Source organism: Schistocerca serialis, chromosome 5, assembly GCF_023864345.2.
Source record: "Schistocerca serialis cubense isolate TAMUIC-IGC-003099 chromosome 5, iqSchSeri2.2, whole genome shotgun sequence".
Taxonomy (NCBI): domain Eukaryota; kingdom Metazoa; phylum Arthropoda; class Insecta; order Orthoptera; family Acrididae; genus Schistocerca; species Schistocerca serialis.
The window spans coordinates 541,839,767-541,862,668 of record NC_064642.1 but is presented as its reverse complement, the minus strand read 5'-3'; positions in this window follow the sequence as shown (position 1 = coordinate 541,862,668).

The following is a 22,902-nucleotide window of genomic DNA, read 5'->3' as shown; positions in this document are numbered from 1 at the left end:
TGGACTAACTGCTCGAAATAATTTTCCAAGAAAGCATTTAGGACAATCTCGGAAGATGTTTTCTGCCTACCACCGGTTTTGAACAAGTATTTTTGCCAACATATCGAGGGAAGGTTGAAGTCCCCACCAACTATAACCGTACGAGTGGGGTATTTACTTGTTACGAGACTCAAATTTTCTCTGAACTGTTCAGCAACTATATCATCGGAGTCTGGGGGTCGGAGCCAATTATTAACTAATAGATATTTGCCGATCCACTTATTACTCGCGCAACTAAGGTGACGATTCCCGTAAGAATTCGCGCAACTTGTGCGCATTCGCACAGACGAAGGTCAATGGCTGGGTAGCCTTGAACTATATATATGCAGATAGTAACTGTTCTCGAAAGAATAGATACCATTGATGACCGTGCAGCTTCTCTAGAATGAATGATAATTAACTGAAACCTTCAGCTTCCAACATGTGTGCCCCGGTTGGGGCACACATTTTCAGCTGTCCCCATCGAGGTATATCAACTACATCTGTCGGCAGCTGAAGGTTTCAATTAATTATCATTTATTCCAGAGAATCTGCACGGTCATCAATGGTATCTGTTCTTTCGAGAACAGTTACTATGTTCATATATACACTCTCATTTTCTAGGCGTCCATATCACTGGTAAAGATAGTTCACTGGCCTCTTCATCATAGCAAAGTTAGAAAAAAAAATTGTTCAAATGGCTCTGAGCACTATGGGACTTAACATCTGAGGTCATCAGTCCCCTAGAACTTAGAGCTACTTAAACCTAACTAACCTAAGGACATCACACACATCCATGCCCGAAGCAGGATTCGAACCTGCGACCGTAGCGGTCGCTCGGTTCCAGACTGGAGCGCCTAGAACGGCTCGGCCACCCCGGCCGGCCAAAGTTAGAACTATTAACATTTATTGTCTAAATCCGAAACCTAGGTTACTGTCACACGTAGAGGCATGTCTGTATTTATCACGTCTTTGTGAATACGACTCACCGAACTTTTGTTTACTTTCAGAATATGACATTTTTTAATGTGCGATGGTAATTAATACTGAAAATCACTGAGAAGTATTAACTGTCACGTTTGATATTAAAATGTGTTCCTTTGGTAGCTCCGGTTTTTTTCCACAGGAATTCTGTTAGTGTGCAGTGTAGTTACCACAGAGACTACTACAAAGAAAAAAATATTAAGACAAGAAAGACTAGCATGTGAACACTGTTTTTCTCTTACAATAGTTTCTCATTTTTGAAGGATGAAATCATTTTAATACCTTGCTATATACCTAGTGACTGTGTGCTTACCATGTCAACCGGAGATCTAGTTGTATTACTAGCTGTATGACAGAGCATATGTATTAACTCCGTCACTGAGTTTCTGATGGAAAATGTAAATAGCATCAGCTTCACTGTTATTTAAAACATACTGTCATGCGAAAAAGCAATTAAGAGTACATATTATGCCTACTTTCTTTCCCATCTTTAATATGGGGTCACATTCTGGGGTAATTTGGCAGCAGCTAAACGAGTTTTCAGAGTACATAAATAGTCATTAGAATGATAAAGGATATAAATCTGAAAACTCTTGTAAGCGTCTGTTTAAGATTTTAGGTATTCCATCTTTACTTTGTATTTATGCTATGGGGACTCGTTTTTTTAAGCTCACGTATTGGTCAATGACAGTCATCACCATAACAATGTTGTTGTTATTAGCTGAGGACCGAAGACTGGTTTGATGCAGCTATCCACGCTACTCAATCCTGTGTAATCCTCCTCCTTTCCGAATAACTACTGCAACCTGCAGGATTTTGAACCTGATTACTGTATATGCGAGTGCAGGCTTTCTCGACGAATTTCATATATGAAGTCTTCACGGGTTGTCAGCCGAGTAGCATCGTCGTCTCGTAGCAACGTTTCGATGGAATGCGTCTCCATCATCTTCAGGCGAAGATGATGAAGACGCATTCCATCGAAACGTTGCTACGAGACGACGATGCGACTCGGATGACAACCCGTGAAGACTTCATATCTGCTTACTGTAGTCATCTCTTTGACAGTATAAACCATATAAGAAATAAGTAAATTCCAGCGGCAAATATAAAATAACAGTAACAATAAAATAACAAAGAAAGTAAGCGAAATGATAGTAGGTAGGCGTAGCACACGTCTTAGCAACTACTTCCAGAATGGCAGAACATGCTCAGCTTCCAGGCAGGTATTCTCTGAAGCTGGGTGAATATCTCACGTGATGTCAATTTCCGGTTCGAAAAGTGAGCGCAGCCAGGTGTTTTACAGGCGCGGGACAGTCCCAATTCGTTTGCCAGCGAGATGTGTGTCTGCATGGCACAGTGTGGCATCTGTTTGTCGTTCACGAAGCTTTGACCTGTGACAGTCTGGAGACTGGCTGCCAAATTTCAGACCATTTAATTTTCGAGGACGAAGCCTCTGTCTCAGAGGAGCTTTTGCTTACTTCAGCTTCTGCACCGAACCCTTGTTGCTCCTTTTTTGCCGAATGAGTTTAAGATAGACCCTTGATTTGCGTGTTTCGAGATGAGCAGATTCAACGTGATGAATTCAAGGATTTTTCTAGGTAGCTGCTTGCTTCGTGCATGTGTGGTTCATTCACATTCTTGAGTTTTACGCATGGTTCAAGTTATTCTAAATCAAACTAACTTCCCACATCGTGTTTTCCGTTCGATTTTCTGAGGGAATTTCAGACTTCTTTGTGCTCCAGTCGATTTCACCTGTGCATGTGGAAGCCAGTTTCTGGTTTTTGTACATCCATCCGTGGATACAAGTGAATTATCGTATCTCACCCGCTCGTAAAACAACAGTAACCAGCTTTGTAATAATGTTATGAAGATTTCTTGTGTGACGTTATAAATTTGCAGTGTTAAACACCACGAGTCAGATATAGTGTATTCGTCCGTGAGGGGTAATTCGTTCAGTATAACTATTTGGTTCTTTATTATGCTTATTCAGCGTTTTGACGTCCGTGATTCACTACATTACATGATTCTTATTGTCCATGCTTCGCACCACATGTCCTTCATTTGATCACATTTACATCAGACTTTTTGAAAGAAATGCGTCTCATTTCTCCTACATTTTGTTATTTTCATAGGTAACAGAATTTAATTATTTTCCTACTGTTTTCCTGAGAATTTTCATAGCATTATAGGTAAAACTACTGGATACATTTTTCCGAGACATACAACTGCAGAAACAGTGTCAGCTGAATTTAGGCTCTCCATCATCCCAGCTCTCACATTTTCAGATTTTTCGTGAATTGAAAGTTACAGATGACAAGCACATTTGCCCTGCACGAGCTGAGTGTAAGGCAAGGCTTACTGCACCACGATAGTTACTATGCACTGTTTGTAATCAGTGTTCGAAGCAAAATCTTCTAGAATCACTTCTGAATAGTACTTTTGAACTTGCTGGAGTTTTACCCCGTCTTAAGTATTTCGTTTTCAGGGGTCTATGGTAAATAATTTTATGGTAAATTTCAGGGGAAAGCATGTTCAGAGGTTTTTGCATGAACATCCGGTTTGTGGAATGTTTCCAACCTTTACGTAACTTGTACGCCAAATATCATCTACAACCCGTGTGTGTGTGTGTGTGTGTGTGTGTGTGTGTGTGTGTGTGTGTGTGTGTGTCTTTGCGCTTCTGCTATTGTTGCTCTCTATTGCTCCGTCCATCGCTAGGTTATCTATTCCTCGATACTGTAGCAGAAATCCCTCTAACCTCTCCATTCTTCGGGTAACAGTCTTCCGCAGACTTCTTCCACGATTTTTATAGTATCTTATTTCAGACTTTATCTGTCGATTCAATTTTCCATCACTCGTTACGAACCTTCCTAGGACCACCACGTACCGAGACGAGAGCGTGGACTCACGCACAGTGCCCCCAAACAGAGAAAGAGCCGAGTAGGAATTAATAAGCAATCAGTCAGATAACAAATTCAGGACCCTTTGATAATGAACAACCCTTCTATGTATCCATATTTTCCCTCGCAATTTTATCGCAAGTATCTTAAAAGTCAGTCACGATTTAAATCATTGACGACATTTCCTATAGAAAAGAAACTTGTTGATAATGGTTCCTAACATACTAAGGAACAGGAAAAGATTAAGGCATAAATGAGAACTTCGTATATAAATTAGATATTTTTGTTATTTTACACGTTATGATGTGATATCGTAATTCATTTGCAATCCCAAAAATTTATTTGCCTTTCCTTTTCGTGTCTGTTATGGAAATATTAATAAATACAATACATTGGGCAGTATGAAAATGCTATATTCTCTTTTCTGTGTGAGACACTTGACGGATTAAATAAAATAAGGTGAACGCTAAGCATCTTCTTTGATTCAGCTATGGAGTTTGACTGTGTTGACTACGAAGTAAGAGGGTTGCCCAGGAATTAATGCGCCGCATTTTTTTTCTCATACGAAAACGATGCAACGAATGCGAAACGCTACGTACGTATTATTTGAAGTCTCCTGAGTGAACGCGCAAAGTTTCCGTCACTTCCGACAGATAGAGTAGCTGCAGGACAGTTTCAAAATGGCGTCTGTAGGTGATGTACGTTACAAGCAATGTGCCGTCATTGAATTTCTCACTGCAAAGAAAGAAACTGTGGGCAATATTCATAAACGCTTGTGCAAAGTCTGTGGAGCATCTGCTGTCGACAGAAGTGCAGTTGGTCGCTGGGCGTGGAGGTTGAGGTCATCAGAAGGCGGTTCGGCGGAACTCCACTATTTGCAGCGGTCGAGATCATCCGCGGCTGTCACACCTGACATGCTGCGGCCAGCTGATGATGTCATTCGAAAGGACAGGTGCATTACGACTCGGCAGTTGGAAGACATTCCCAGGACGATGATCAAGTGATTCACACTGTGAAGCACTGGCTCCGCCACCAGGACAAGGATTGTCACCGACATGACATACGCGCCCCTTGTTTCGCGCTGGAGGAAAGCCATAGAACGGGATGGAGATTACGTGGAAAAATAGAATTTGTTGCTAAAACACCATTCTTTCGTGTGTGTAATTCTCATTGTGTTCAATAAAGAATTGTTGAAGAAAAAATGCACTGCATTACTTTCTGAACAACCCTCGTATTACTGAAGAAGTTGATCAATTAGGGAATAAGGGCAGTAGCTCACAACTCGTTCACCTCTTACTTTGAGAACAGACAGCAGATGGTAATTCTCCGCCGTAGTGAGAATGGCTACGACGTGCTGTCCCAATGGGGCACAGTTAAGTCGGGAAGGGAGAGGGTGGAAGAGATGCCCCAGGGATTGCTAGGGCTGCTACTGTTTCTTATTTATGAAAATGATATGCCTTCTAGTATTACAGGTGATTCTAAAATATTTCTGTTTGCTGATGACGACAGCTTGGTAATGAAGCGCGTTGTGTGCAATATTGACATATTATCAAAAAGACATACGTTCACGGCTTGTAGAAAATAAATGGATGCTAAATCACAGTAACACTCATTTTCCACTGTTTCTAACACACAGTTCAATTAAAACTAAAATTTTGATTCCACAGAATGGTCATAAGCGTAGTGAGTTCAAATTTCTAGGCTTTCAGATAGATAGTAAGCTGTCGCAAAAAGCCCATGTTCAGGATCTTGTCGAAAAACTAAATACTTCTTTATTTACTACTAGAACAGTATGTGAAATAAGCGATAGGTCAACAAGATAAGTAGTCTATTTCACTTATTTTCATTCGCTTATGACGTATGGTATTATTTATTGAGGTAATTCTTCTGATTCAAAAAGGATATTTTTGGCTTACAAACGGGTGCTTCAAGCAATATGTGGAGTTCGTGAATCTCTTGTCGACCCCTGGTCGATACTATGAGACTTCTGACACTAGCTGTCAATAAGTATACTCTTGAGCGCCCACATTCATCAGCTTTCACTAAGTTAATACTAGGCAGCAGTCAAATCTGCATTTGGAACCCACCTCCTTGACTCTTGTAGAGAAAGTCGCACTGTATTCTGCTACATCCATTTTCAATAAGCTACCAAAAGAATTCAAAAATATTAGCAGTAATCCACACACTTTCAAGCCTAAACTGAAGAGTTTCCTTATGACTCAGTCCTAATCTATTGAGAAACTTACGGAAAAATTAAAAAATTTACCTAGTTCCTGTGTTAAGTTGTTGATTAAGTTTATTTAAACTTGCGGCTTGTCGTGTGCATACGACTCTTATACGTTTCATTTTATCCGTTATTAATCTTCCGTTATAATTTCGTGTGCTAACTTGTTCCATGGGCATGAAGACTTGCTCCTCGATTTGGTCCTGCGGAATAGATATTTATAACAAAAATAAAATAAATTATTTCAATTTATTTACAGTTTAAGTAACGTAAAAACTGAAAATAAAAAAGTTTCCACAGACAGACTCGCTCAGACGACCCTCGCATTAACTTTCTGTACGCATTCCGCTCCGCCAACCGCTGTCTGGAAACTACGCTAACATAAATGGTTCATGCCTCCTCCGACTCTTGCCAGAAATGCAATTTTTTTGTTAAAGAATGGCCATCTGGAGCTCCCATTCCGTCAGCCCTGAATATACCAGCCACGTGGTAAGATTCACTGAAATCTTCTCCTTTGCTACTTTGATGTCCTTCTCATGCTTCCGATTGGATTGTAGTCATGTGTGTCTGGTTATGAACGAATACATAGCGTTAGTGAAGACTGACTTCGGCTTAATACTGTGTTTTGCTCGATTCTGATTTCAGAATATATATCTCTGTATTTTTAATCATTAACCCTACTAATACCAAGACATTTTCCATAATGCTCATTACCAAGGGAGGGGGGAGGACTACTTTACCCCCACTCAAAAAAATTTAAAAAGCAAATTTCGTTAATTGCTATTATATTAATGACATACTTCTTAAAGAGGTACTGATGTGTAACTAGATTGCGGAACCTGAAAATGCCTGCAATCACATTCTTAGTAAAATCAACTCACTTTCAATGACGTATGCGACCGACTTTACGATCACCAGAAAAAAAATTAAACTGCAGGTTTCGTTCGTTATTGTTGACGTTAACTGTCAACATACTTTTGAAAGAGATATTGATATGTTAGTAAGGCACTGAACCTGGAACTATTGAATACGAAATGCATTTCGGAAAGTTAATCTGCTACTGATACTTAAATTTTTGGGTTAAGTTTAACTAAGAAATTTGAAACATATGTGGTGTCTGATAAGGACACTGAACAAGTCGCCTCATACCTTATAGAGTTTCTTAACTCTTTGGAATTGTTAGGGGTGGTTTCTCATAAACTGGGGTTCAGGGTTGCTCCAGTACTCTCAATACGAAATCTTGAAGAGACTAGATTGTCTAATGGTACAGTCTTACAAATTATGCATCTGGGCCGAAATATTGTTAGGATATTATGTTTGGTGACACAACTAAAGAAGAAAGTTTTTTGATTCCAAGAATCCAGTTTTTACCGACGGATTTACCTTGCAATTTAAAAGGCTGGGCTCCTCACTAAAAATTACGTTTGGAATGACCATAAATTAAGCCCAGGGGCAATCACTCAAAGTTGCCAGTCGGCATTTTAACAAACCGTGTGTTTCTCATGGACAACTCTATGTGACTTTCTCTTGTGTATCCAGCCCATAAAAGCTTTAGGTCCTTGCAAAGGAAGGTAAGACCAAAAATGTCGATTTCTAGTACCGTGTAGAGATCGTGCACTAAATAACTGATAAAAGGAATTTTTGTAGTTTATAATATTTTTAAATTAATATATGGAATAGAAACGCATTCCTTACGTACCTATATACCGACAGTACACATGTTTATACAAACACACATACATATCTACATCATCATATTCCCAGATACGCGCAGAGGTTCGAGTCCTCTCTTGGGCATGGGTGTGTGTGTGTGTCGTCCTTAGCGTAAGTTAGCTTAAGATAGATTATGTAATGTGTAAGCTTAGGGACCGATGAGCTCAGCAGTTGGTCCCGTAAGACCTTACCACAAATTTCCAATTTTTCCCAGATATTTATGAAGTACTAGATTGCTTACTGATCATCACTCATCACAACAAAACTACTGACATGCGACTGCTGGAATGGGGAACAACTAGTAATTATATAAATTACGTAGTCAATACTAAAAGGGTACCAGAGACTGCTTTCCTTCAAGTTCCATTAATAGTGAGTTTACACCGTTCCGAGAGGAGATACGGTATGTAATGCCGGCTGCACAACTTATTACTATAATTTTGTAAATATTTTTAGCACTTGATACTTAATGGTAGTATGTGGACTAGAACTGGATTATTATGACGAAATTTTTATCAGCAGCGTTTGGCAGTGAATCGCGACATTTTTCAAATATATTGAAATGGAGCTCATATGAAAGTTTATCGACAACCATTTTGCACCGTTCGCGACTGTAACGGCAAAGAGGGAAGATGATAGATGAACGAGAGGTATCATCCACCACACACTGTAAGATGACTTGCGAAGTATGGATGTGGATGCAGATTTGCATACCAGTATAAGTTTGCAGTAGAGTTCTTTTGCTACAAAAAATTCTTTCCTTTCCAGAGCCACTTTACTTATATCATCCCTGCTTCCACAGTCCTGTGTAATCTCGTTTGTAGACAAAGGGGTTTTTTCACTTCTCCCACCACTGTGTCGCTGCCAAATTTGATGTCAAATAAGTCGATGTTTTACTTCATACCATTTTTCATCACTTCATCTTTGCTCTGTTTACCTTACTTCCCATTCTGTTGTAAGTGTGTTGTCCAACAGTTTTATGTAGTGCTCAACAGGAATGCACTATTCTGAAGCAACAACTCGCTTAAGAAGAAGAAAAAAGCAACAACCCATATACGCCTGATGATGGGCCCACACAGGGCCTGCAAAGTACAGTGTAGTGTAATAAAACAGAAACATTAGAGAGTGAAGGCGTTGATTAATGTACTTTCAGTGTATTCAGTACGGTCCTCTTCCCAACTGCAAGACATGGGTGAAGTCAAATTACGTTTAATTCCATTGGCCAACAGTGTATTACTTATGGGTACGTGACTGCATTGTCAGTGTGTGAAAGTCTCCGTCATTTCGGTCACTGTTGCAAACAGCCTTCCTCCGGGTGTTTTTGCTAATCACACCGAGGAAGGCCATTTGCAACGTCGGAAAATTTTACACATTGACAATGCGGTCACATACCCAGAAGAGTTTTATAGACTGTGACAACAGCCGCGGAAGCCTACGCTTACAGCGCATTAGTTGTTTAAGTGCACCACGAGCCATTCTAATACGTCACAATGACGTTGGTGCCTCTATGGTAATTTCCTGTCGCCCTCGAGTGGTGCCACTCATGTGGTATCGCCTGTTCGGTGGGCACACACATTCCTCTTCGGCCCGTATCTCTTTAGCCAGTTTATGTCACAACGTGTCCGCAGTAACACGATCGAAACCAGCAGCGAGCCATTATAATGCCTTACGGGCTGACAGGGGCTCATCCCTCGCTTAAAAGAGACGCCGCTAGAATGCAAATGGCACTCTAATGCGGCCTGTCCTGCCTTTACGCCCGGGTCTCTCAGGTGGGCCAGCAGAGGTTATTCGTTAAGCAGGCACGTTTTGCAGGCCACAGCGCTTTGATGCTCTCACTGGGGAATACGAGGGACGTACAGTTGCATTCCCCACCTTTTATTTAGAAGAAAAAAAAATCCTCCTTTACGGATGTCCGCTTATGACATCGAATTGCGCAACGAACTCAAGAGTCTTAACAGACTGTAACTGATCCCCTCCTGGTGCTGTATGTTTTTAATACAATGACCACCCGCCTTACAGTTTTGAATCTGGCTGCGGTCCAAATGTCAGCTCCCTCTCGTACTTGCAGCCGTAACTAACATTGGCCTCACGTTTAATCACAGTAATCATTTTTGGCGCAGGGGTTAACGGAATAACAGCGAGTTCATCAGTCCTTCTTTCAAGGGGAGGAATTATGACGTCAGCCAAAAATTGATCGAAATGTCATAGTAAAATGTGAGTATGAGTGGGGAAATCGACACTTGAAAGCGTTATTGATGCCAGGGATGAGGAATAATTTGAAGAGAGGTAAAAGCATATGGGGCGGGCTGCTCTGCAGGTGAAAAAGCGGGAGAGGACCACGCCCAGGGCTCATCAACGGTAAGACCCACGTCCCTGGCGCCTCATCCCTCTGCCAACCCCATGCGGGTGGGGTGGTAACGGAATAAATAATTACTCCTAGTTGGGAGAACCGTAATAGTAAAAATATAAAGGTAAAACACCTCATGAACATCAGTAGGACCGACAATGATAAAACAAGATGAGCCAAATAATGAAGTGGCTGGGTCAGCATCCGACAGGGAGCGACCATCTCACAGACATCCCATCCCCAATCTATAATATCTTATCTCTCTTTTTTTTCTTTTTGACTCATCATTATTCTGACTGCTTTGATGGGGCCAGCCACGAATTCCTCTCCTGCGTCAACACTTCATCTCAGAGCAGCAATCGCAACTTGCGTCCTCAGTTATTTGCTGGATGTATTCCAATCTCTGTCTCCCTCTCCAGTTAATACCCTCTGCAGCTCTCTGTAGTACCATGCAGATTATTCACTGATTTCTTAACAGATGACCTATCATCCTGTCCCTTCTTCTACCAAGTGTTTTCCATATACTCCATTCCTCACCGATTCTGCGCAGAAATGTATCATTCCTTACTTTATCAGTCCATTTAATTTTCAAAATTCGTCTGTAGCACCACATCTCAAATGCTTCGATTCCCTTCTGATCCGGTTTTCCCACAGACCATGTTTCACTATAATCAGTGCTGTGGTCCAAAGGTACTTTCACAGAAATTTGTTCCTCAAATTAAGGACTATGTTTGATACTAGTAGACTTCTGTCGGTCAGAAATGCCCTTTTTTCCAGCGCTTGTCTGCTTTTGATGTCGTCCTAATTCCCTCCGTCATTGGTTATTTTGCTGCCTAGGTAGTACGATTTCTTAACTTCATCTACTTCGTGACCATCAATCCTGATGTTAAGTTTGTCGCTGGTCTCATTTCTCCTACTTCTCATTACTTTCGTCTTTCTTCGATTTACTCTCAAACCAAATTCTGTACTCATTAGACTGTTCGTTCCTTTCAGCAGATCATGTAATTCTTTTTCACTTTCACAGAGGATATCAATGACATCAGCGAATCGTATCATTGATATCGTTTCACCTTGAATTTTAATCCCACTCCTGAGCCTTTCTTTTATTTCCATCATTGCTTCTTCGATGTACAGTTGGACAGTAGGGCGAAAGACTACATGCCTGTCTTCCACCCTTTTTACTCCTATACTTCTTTCTTGGTTTTGCATTCTTATTTTTCCCTCTTGGCCCTTGTATGTATTGTATTTATTGTCTTTCCCTACAGCTTATCCTTATTTTCTCAGAATTTCGAACATCTTCCACCATTTTACATTGTCGAACGCTTTTTCCAGTATCTGTAATAGTCCAAGTGTGGAAGGTGGGAACACAACCACCCAGTCCCCGAGCGAAGAAATTCTGTGGCCTGCCGGGAATCGAACCTGGGATCAACTGTCTAGAGAGAGAGAGCAACGCTAACTATTTGACAACCACGGGCGGACAGTCGTACACTGACTCTAATATACATACGTTCAATAAAGCCCACAATTATACATACAAGCAGCCCAATAAATTAATGTGATGGTATTCGAATGAACGGCACAACTGCTCAATTTTTGCAGACAGATTCTGTCAAAAGATGACGCAACACATTTACCACTGCCTGAGTGGCAGTATAGTTGACGTGATGTTCGGTTGGCAGTCAAACGTTTGGGATATCATTATATTATCTATTAACCGAGTTGTCGCTACTAGCTAGCAAGATGCTTAAATGGTTTGGTCGTCGAAAACCAGCAAACTTCCCTAAACTTCAAAGGCTTCTGCAATCAGGAACATTGTCGCCACATGGTGACTAAACTCTTGGACAATGTGGTCTGGAGACAGAAGCGCATGTTGACCTAACAAAGGCAGCCCATTGTGAGAGTCACTGCTCAACTTGGCTCTATTTCAAGGGCGACAGTCGAAAGACTAAAATGCCAACGCTTTTTATGGCTAACTTAATGCATTTCTGGCAAAACCACTTTTGAACCTTTAACCTGACAGGCACTGTCATCTTCTACCGGCCAACTTTACATTGCATGAGTTTCCTCGTGGGCGGTGGTGTTCAGGTTCACACACATACTTGCTTCTAACGCAGATTGCCATCTTCCCGATAATTAGTAACTTTTAAATCCTTCTGGCAAAAAAGCAGGGCAAAAAATAAATACACCTTCATACCGTCATTACCAGTGCTGCCGGTCGCTACAACTGCAGCACTAGATTGATTGGTTGGTTGGTTGGTTGATTGGCTGGTTGATTTGGGGGAGGCGACCGAAGAGAAAGGTCATCGGGCCTGTCGGATTAGGGAAGGATGGGGAAATAAATCGGCCGTGCCCTTTCAAAGGAACCATACCGGCATTTGCGTGAAGCGATTTAGGGAAATCACGGAAAACCTAAACCAGGATGGCCGGACTCGCGCTTGCACCGTCGTCTTCCGAATGCGAGTCTAGTGTGCTAATCACTGCGCCACCTCACTCGGTACAGCACAAGCAAGTATGACAAATAATTATATTTTACATGTTGTACATATATTGTATAGTATGAGGAACAACACTCTAAAGGGGGAAAAACACGAAGAAATCGCCCGAATGGGACGGAAATCGGATAGATGTAATGTACATGTACAGACAAACAAACTAGCATAATTTCAGAAAAAAATGGATGATCCATTCTTGAGAAACAGCTTCACAAATTGAGCAAGACAGTAACTTGGTTGATCCACCTCTGGCCCTTCTGCTATTAGTTATTCGGCTTGACACTGATTGACAGAGTTGTTGATTGTCCTGAGGGACATAGAGTCAAATTCTGTCCAATTGGCACGGTAGATCATCATTATCCCGAGCTCCTTGATGGGTCTTGTCTATAATGCTCTAAATGTTCTCATTTGGGGAGACATCCGGCGACCTTTCTGGCCAAGATAGGGTTTGGCAAGCACGAAGACCTTCAATAGAAACTCTCGCTGAGTGCGGGTGGGTTTTATCTTGCTAGAATGTAAGCTAGGATGGCTTGCCGTGAATGGGTCGTCGAATATCGTTGACGTACCACTGAACTGTATGTGTGTCGTGGATGACAACCGAAGAGATCCTCCTACGAAAAGAAATGCCACTCCTGACCATCACTCCTGGTTGTCGGGCTTTATGGCGAGCGACAATCATGTTGGTATCTCACTCGTGTCCAGGGCATCTCCAGACACTTCTGCGGCCTGGAATCGCATTGTCTAGAGTCGCATTGTCTTCAGTGATGAGAAACACTACGAACGGAGACCGCATGACCTGGAAGACTGTTCCAATTTTTGGAAAACATTCTGACACTAATAAGACCATTCGTAGCTTGCACCTTTCTTGTGTAAGTCAGTGAGGTTAGTTTGTCAATCTGGGTTGCATTCGCCGGCCGGGTTGGCCGAGTGGTTCTAGGCGCTACAGTCTGGAACCGCGCGACCGCTACGGTCGCAGGTTCGAATCCAGCCTCGGGCATGGATGTGTGTGATGTCCTTAGGTTAGTTAGGTTTAAGTAGGGGACTGATGACCTCAGGTGTTAAGTTCCATAGTGCTCAGAGCCATTTGAACCATTTTTTGGGGGTTGCATTCGGTATACATTTTGAATGTTAACTAATAGTTCCATGGAATGATTTAAGATTTTTACAAATCGTGGACTCTTCGGTTCACTCTAACGCTTCTGCAGTAGTTGAACGAAAATATGGTAACACCAAAAACACTACGCGTTAGCATGCCTAATACTGTGTGGGTAACACGTTGGCACTCAAAACAGCTTATACAGGGTGAGTCACCTAACATTACCGCTGGATATATTTCGTAAACCACATCTGACGAATCGATTCCACAAACCGAACGTGAGGAGAGGGGCTAGTGTAATTGTTTAATACAAACCATAAAAAAATGCACGGAAGTATGCTTTTTAACACAAACCTACGTTTTTTTAAATGGAAACCCGTTAGTTTTGTTAGCACATCTGAACATATAAACAAATACGTAATCAGTGCCGTTTGTTGCATTGTAAAATGTTAATTACATTCTGAGATATTGTAACCTAAAGTTGACGCTTGCGTACCATTCCTCCGCTGTTCGATCGTGTGTATCGGAGAGCACCGAATTACGTAGGGATCCAAAGGGAACGGTGATGGACCTTAGGTACAGAAGAGACTGGAACAGCACATTACGTCCACATGCTAACACCTTTTTATTGGTCTTTTTCACTGACGCACATGTACATTACCATGAGGGGTGAGGTACACGTACACACGTGGTTTCCGTTTTCAATTACGGAGTGGAATAGAGTGTGTCCCGACATGTCAGGCCAATAGATGTTCAATGTGGTGGCCATCATTTGCTGCACACAATTGCAATCTCTGGCGTAATGAATGTCGTACACGCCGCAGTACATTTGGTGAAATGTCGCCACAGGCTGCCACAATACGTTGTTTCATATCCTCTGGGGTTGTAGGCAGATCACGGTACACATTCTCCTTTAACGTACCCCACAGAAATAAGTCCAGAGGTGTAAGATCAGGAGAACGGGCTGGCCAATTTATGCGTCCTCCACGTCCTATGAAACGCCCGTCGATCATCCTGTCAAGGGTCAACCTAGTGTTAATTGCGGACTGTGCAGGTGCACCATCATGCTGATACCACATACGTCGATGCGTTTCCAGTGGGACATTTTCGAGCAACATTGGCAGATCATTCTGTAGAAACGCGATGTATGTTGCAGCTGTTTGGGCCCCTGCAATGAAGTGAGGACCAATGAGGTGGTCGCCAATGATTCCGCACCATACATTTACAGTCCACGGTCGCTGTCGCTCTACCTGTCTGAGCCAGCGAGGATTGTCCACGGACCAGTAATGCATGTTCCGTAGATTCACTGCCCCGTGGTTTGTGAAACCCGCTTCATCGGTAAACAGGTAGAGCTGCAACGCATTCTCTGTTAATGCCCATTGACCGAATAGCACTCGATGATTAAAGTCATTACCATGAAACGGGTGAAAGCGGTGACGATGCAGTATGCGCATGACACTACTTTGACTCAGTCCACCGGCTCTCGCAATGTCCCGTGTACTCATGCAACTGGATAATTTCCTATATGCCCGACAACCTGGGAAATTATTATCTACAACCTGGCTTGCCCACGGTGTGGGTTCATGGCAACAGCAGCTAACACACCAACTGCACCCGCTTCTCCTTTGACGGGCCTGTTACGGGCCCGTTTGCGTGCTACGACCATACCTGTTGCACACAGTTGGCGGTAGATGTTTTGCAATGTGCGGCACGTTGGATGTTCTCTGTCCGGGTACCGTTCTGCATACACTCTGCAGGCTTCAGCTGCATTTCGTCGACACTCGCCATAGATGAGTATCATCTCCTCCTTTTCAGAGTTCGAATACACCATGGTCACAGTTCCTACAACACTACACTATCACAGACGTCTGGTAACACGGTGTACTACAGTTGGTCTGCGTGCGGAGACGAATGCAGAATAACAATAGCAGCAAGCGCTACATGCGGACACTGCGACAGCTAGACCAAACCACAACAGTGCACTACAGCCACACTCGTAAACACGGTCGTCGTCGTAAACATTCCCTGCAGATGCTGCTCGCCGACCGTGGCCCGTGTTTGTTACAACACGCAACTGAACGTCGGAGGTTTCAAGCGTCAACTTTAGGTTACAATATCTCCGGGTGTAATTAACATTTTACAATGCAACAAACGGCACTGATTACGTATTTGTTTATATGTTCAGATGTGCAAACAAAACTAACGTGGTTCCATTTTACAAAAAGTAGGTTTATGTTAAAAAACATACTTCCGTGCATTTTTGTATGGTTTGTATTAAACAGTTACACCAGCCCCTCTCCTCACGTTCGGTCTGTGGAATCGGTTCGTCAGTATTTGATGTGCTTTACGAAATATATCCAGCGGCAACGTTAGGTGACACCCTGTATATCACATCGGACAGGATGAATACAGATCCTGTGTCAAATGGTGCAAGATGTTCAACATCCTGAGAGAAATAGGGGGTAAGCTATAGCAAAAGACGGATGGTATACAACATGAACAAGAACCAGGAGGGAACAGTAAAAGTGGAAGACCAAGAATGAAGTTCTCGGATCATAAAGGGTGTAAGACAGGGAAGTAGCCTTTCAGCCCTACTGTTCAGTCTGTACATCGAAGAAACAACGACGGAAATAAAGCAAAGATTAAAATTAAAATGCAAGGTGGAAAGACATCAGCGATAAGAGTCGTTGACGACATTGCGAAGGCGAATTACAGGATGTGTTGAATGGAATGAATATTGAGTATACAATATGGATTGAGAGTAATTCGAAGAAAGAGGAAAGTAATGAGAAGTAGCAGAAATGAGAACAGCGAGAAACTTAACATCAGTGAAGCCTAACACGATCAGTGGAGAGAGACGGCGGCCGTAACGTGGTTTATTAAATAAAAAATTTTGAAAAGTAAAAACTTTTAATGACTAGGCCGCAGTTTTCTTATCACAGTTAAGGTTCGATGTCTCGGTTGCTGTCTACAACCATCTTCAGATCGTTCAAAATATGAAAAGGCGGAGAATAAGCATTGGAAAGCATCGTTAACTGTACTCGTGCAACAACAAGCATTTCGGCCGGCCGCGGTGGTCTAGCGGTTCTAGGCGCGCAGTCCGGAAACGCGCGGCTGCTGCGGTCGCAGGTTCGAATTTTGCCTCGGGCATGGATGTGTGTGATGTCCTTAGGTTAGTTAGGTTTAAGTCGTTCTAAGTTCTAGGGGACTGATGACCACAGATGTTAAGTCCCATAGTGCTCAGAGCCATTTGAACCATTTTTGAACAAGCATTCGTGAGTACCAAAGCAGTAACAGTGCGTAGTTGAAACGATATCGTGAGCAAGCTAGGCTGTAGAAGGTAGTTTCGCTGCTTGTCGCTCATATAGAAAATTATCCAGTTGCATGAACAGGAGATGGCTCAAAAGCTCATTAGTTGCACTAGCATAACAGGTATTATCGTGAGAGCAGTATATGCAACGGTTCCAAAAACTGTCAGCTGTTCCGAAGCCTGACTTACACCAGAATGATCCAGCGTGGTGTATAACGTAGTCATCTTTATAAAATGGCTACAAATTGAAGGATAATATGAGAACGCTGCACGCCACCAGACTGACTGGTGACCCAACTTCTACTCATGCAACTGGATAATTTCCTATATGCCCGACAACCTGGGAAATTATTATCTACAACCTGGCTTGCTCACGGTGACGTTTGAACTACATACTGGTATCGTTTTGGTACTTACTAATGTTTGTTGTTGCATGACTACAGCTAACGATGCGTTCCAATGCTTATTCACCGCCTTTTCGTATTTTGAACGATCTGAAGATGGTTGTAGATAACAACCGAAACTAGTATCTAACTCAAATTGCGATAGGAAAATTGAGGTCTAGCTATTAAAAGTTTTTACTTTCCAAATTTTTTTATTTAATAAACTTAACACCGGGACTAGTGATCGCGAAGTAGATGAAGTTAAGGAATTTTACTACCAAGACAGCAAAATAACCGATGGTGGACGGAGCAAGGAGGGCATAAAAGGCAGACTAGCACGGGCAAAAAGGGCATTCCTGGCCAAGAGAAGTCTACTGATATTAAACAAAGGCTTTAATTTGAAGAAGAAATTTCGGAGAATGTACTTTTGGAGCAAAGCATTGTATCATCATAAAAGATCGATACGGTGCTTCTTGAAACACGAAACACTTCGGCTACCTTAACTACGGAAGCTCCCACCATACGAGCACCAAAAACTGGCCCAGGTTATCATTCACTCAGCTTCTACACAACGTACTCACAACTACACAAAACACTCACACAATGTAGGCTTTCACGGCCGGTGTTGTCTCCAGTTAAAACTTCCGGGCTGAGAGGCCGTGGTCGATGTATAAAATTTCCACCTAACGTTTCGTCTCCATCTGCGGGAGACATCTTCTGAGGTCGTCCGGCTACTGCCACTGAGGCTCCAGGTACTCTGGCATTTATAGAGCGCATAAAGGGCACCACCATTCGTCACGTGATACCGACGGTATGCCAATCTTTGGAAGGCATCATCATTCTCGATTAAGAGTAATCGATTGTCATTCTGCTGGCTCAACGTCGACATCCACATTTTGTCTAACTTTAAAACTTCCTCTTTCCTATTAAAATTGTTATGGTGTTTGTGAATCTCTATTGCTTCTCTATACATGCGCGCACGATAATGGGATGTTCGTGCTAGAACGCTTGTCTCATTTAATTTAATTTCGTGGTTCCCATCTCGATAAACATGCTCAGCTAAGGCCGATTTTTCGATGTGTCCTAAGCGACAGTTTCTTTTATGTTCGGCTAAGCGGGTGTTTACATTTCTTTTCGTTGTTCCAGTATATGCTTGTCCACAGCTGCATGGAATTTTGTATACCCCAGGTGTTGCTAGGGGGTGTCGGGCGTCTTTTGCAGTTCTTAAATATTCCTCAATCTTCTTGGTGGGTCTGAAGATTGTCTCGATCCCATACTTGGCCAGAACTTTCCCGATACGGTCCGTGACTTTGTTAATGAAGGATAGGAAAACTTTTCCAGTAGGTGACCGTTGTTGCTCTGGACTTCTGGCTTCTTTTCTTCTTTGATGGAGGGCTCGATCAATTTCCTTGCTGGTATATCCGTTTTTCATGAAGGCTGACCGTAAGTGATTTAGTTCATCTTGTAAGTTAGCCGGCTCGCAGTTTTTGTTGGCTCTGTCCACCAAGGTTTTCATGACACCTCTTTTTCGCCTAGGATGATGGTTTGATTCCTTTTGGAGGTATCGATCCGTGTGAGTGTTCTTTCTATATACCTTGTGGCGCAGCGTCCCATCCACCCGTTTAATTACCGACACATCCAGGAAACTGAGTTGACCGTTGCTCTATTTCTCCATCGTAAACTGTATCTTCGGGTTAATACTGTTCAGATGCACCAAGAAGACATCCAGCTCCTCTTCACCATGAGTCCACACTACAAATGTGTCATCAGCATAGCGGTATCATTTAGCTGGCTTTTTACTGGCAGTCTGCAGCGCTCGCTGTTTTAAGATCTCCATAAATAAATTGGCAACAGCTGGGCTGAGAGGGGTTCCCATCGCCACCCCGTCGATCTGTTCGTAAAACTCGTTGTTGTATTGGAAATAAGTTGTCGTCAGGCAGTGTTTAAATAAAGCCACTATGTCAGTCGGAAAAATATCTGCTGTATATGAAATAGCTTCGCTTACAGGCAGCATGGTAAACAATGACACTACATCGAAGCTCACAAGAATATCACTTGGGCTGACGTTAATCTCCCTTAGTTTTTCAATAAAATGCGCCGAGTTTTTAATGTAGCTGTCCGTTCTGCCAATGTATGGTTGCAGCAAGCAGGCGAAATATCTGGCCACCTCTCGTGTTGGAGATGCTATGGCACTCACCATCGGTCTCAACGGGACCTGTGGTTTATGTACCTTTGGGAGTCCATAGAGTCTGGGTGGATAAGCTTCCGTTTTGCAAGTTGTTTTTTATCATCCGAAGAAAGAGAAGATTGTTTTACCAGTTGATTGGTATTTCTCAAAATTTTGGTTGTAGGATCCTTCTGAAGCTTTTTATACGTAGTGGGATCCAAAAGGTCACTAATCTTCGTGTGATAATCTTCGGTGTCCAGCAAAACCGTAGCATTTCCTTTATCAGCTGCAAGTACAATAATGCTCTTATCCGCATTGATCTCCCTCAGTGCACTCCTTTCAACTTGAGACAAATTGCTGGTAGGTGGTTTCACTCTGCGTAATATTCTGGCTGTTTCAGTCCTGATTTCATCTGCGGAATGCGATGATAACAAATGGATTCTTGCCTCCACATTCGCTATTATGTCCTCCGTAGGAACCATTAGTGGCGTGACTGCAACGATAGGCATACCGACGGCATCACGTGACGAATGGTGGTGCCCTCTATGCGCTCTATAAATGCGAGAGTACCTGGAGTCTCAGTCAGGCAATCATCGTAGGTCGTACCACTCGCTCCTTCCGGCTCCCGGATTTCTCCCTTACCGTCTGCGCCCGTCCTGTCCGTCTCACCCTCACCCCCACCCTCACCTACCTTGGCTTCACCATTGACCGTCACCGAGTCCCTCATCTCTGCTCCATCCAGTCCAAAGCCCACAACCGCCTCTGACTCCTCAAACTCCTCTCTGGCCGGACATCAGGGTTGCACCCCTCTTCCATCCTCCACACCTACAAATCCTTAATCCGTCCCATCTTCTGTTATGCCAGTCCCGCCTGGATATCTGCCCCCCCCCCCCCGCCCAATTCTATAAGTCCCTCCAGATCCGGGACCGCCATGCAGTCCGCCTCACCTTCCATATACGCCTCCCGTCCCCCCTGCGGATCCCCTATGACCTCATTCCTTTCCCTCATCTGCTCCTATTCCTCGAACATATCGGCATACTCTACACCTCCACACCTCCCCCACACCTCCTGGTTGCTCCTCTCCTCTCCCATCCCCGCCCCCTGCCACGTCTTCACTGTTGTGCCCCCCTACCCTCCATCTCTGCACCCTTCATCTCCTTTCCCAAGGTGGCTTCCATCAACTTCCCCTCCCAGATGATGCCCTCTCTCCCTCCATCTATCCCTCCTATCAACTCTGATCCTCACCCCCCGCCCTTTCCTCCATCCTTTTCTTGGGCTCCTTCTCCCCCCCTTCCATCCTCTTTTTTTCCCCACCTACCCTCTCTCTGCCCCCCTTCTCTCCCCCGAGTCCTTTTGCATTTCCTTCCTCTGCCTTTTCCCATTCCCTCTCATGGGTCCTCTCCCTCCTTTGGTTCCCACCCACCCCCCCCAATTCATTTTTATTCTCCTCCCTCCTTGTTTTCCCCCTGATCTGTCCAGGTCCACCCCCCCCCCCTATCTCCCCTAGGCTATGGTGTGTCCTCTTTGTGCCGACATTTTAGTGCAGTGTTTACAGTGAGTGTTCAGTGTTGTGTGTCTTTTCCGACGTGTTGCGAACGGACATCATACTGTCTCTGGGTGTGATTTTAGATCTCTTGTGAACAGAAACCAGACTGTCGCCATGTTTTTTAATTGTCTGTCTACTCTGTTACCTGTCCGCATCCTGTGTATTTTTATTCGCTTTGCCAACCCTTTGCTTTATGTTTTAACTTTCCCCCATTTTCCGCCGTCTTACAATTTAAGTCCCCATTTTATCGCACGCTTTTATTGTTTCTTAACTTTTCCTCACATTTTAAAAAGTCTGTAGGCTGCAGAGCAGTGTAATAAGCTGCTGCCAGCCCGGCCCCTTTGGGGGGAATCGAAATACAATAAAGGAAAAAAAAAGAGACTCAGTGGCAGTAGCAGGAAGACCTCAGAAGATGTCTCCCGCAGATGGAGACGAAACGTTAGGTGGAAATTTTATACATCGACCATGGCCTCTCAGCCCAGAAGGTTTAACTGAAAACTACACAGAACACTGTTCTGACGGCGACTGACACTTGCCACTTATTGAGGTCATCGCACATGTGCCGTTCGTAGTCAAATACAGCAATGCAACCTGCAGCCTTGGCTAGTTCTACATTTATGTTCAAACACACATTTTCACGATGTGTGTCCCCTTTTTTGTCCAGCGCCTTCTTATGTTGTGGTATTGGTTGCAGACTTCTACCGATTCGAGGTATCTTACTCGTATACATGCATTTTAGAAGAATCTTCACTTGCTGAGATAACGTCTGAGTTCACATCGTTGCAACGTGCGGAAAAGTATATAAAATTTTCGAGATTTTTTATCTCTCTCAGGAGGTGTAATACAGAGTTTGACTACGGTATCTTGCTTTTGGATTAGTCATAACATTAGAGAAATTCCAGAAGCACTATCGATTCCAAGAAATAGTTATATTTGAATAACTTTTCGTCTTAATGGCAATTGCAAGTACGCTTCAATCAATATTAAAAAAGTGTTTGCCACCTGATAATTTTGACATTTGCTGATAATCGTTGACAAACGAAGTCTAGAGTAAGAAAAAAATAAACAAAAGCGGAAAATTCCGTGGATAATAATTCGAAAGAACAAAGATGAGGTTTTCTCATCCCGACGACGACGAGGTCTTAGTGACAAGAGTATTGGGGAAGGCAGAGAAGGAAATCGGCTGTGTTCTTTCAAAGAAACCACCTTGGAATTTACCTTAAATGATTTAGGGTAAGCTCGGAAAACCTAAATCTGTATGACTGGATGGGAATTTGAACAGTCGTCTTCTCTACAGCGGTACAGTCCTTTATAACTGCGCTACCTTACATGATTATAGTGATTCGACTTCATCAAGTGGTACTAAAGAAAATACGATGTTGACGTCATCTACTTTTTGAAACGCTATGAGAGCGTTTCTTTGGTTAGGCACACGATGATAGAATGAAATTTTGTATAAGACCCTGACTAGGGTAAGTCCAGGAGAGACGGGCAGCTGGGTGAGACGGAACAGTGACGCAATTCACAAATGAGCCGCTGGAGCATAGCTCCCGCTACCTGCGAGCAAGCTCTGTACACTCGTTATAATACCTCGTGCATTCAGGTATCACTGCGCAAGTGTGATCTGCGTGGAGAAAAGGTTCTATGTTAGCAGCAATCTCGCTGGCTGCGTTACACATTAATATGCGGATCGGCGGAAGCAGAATTTGGTCCATCTCTAAGGCA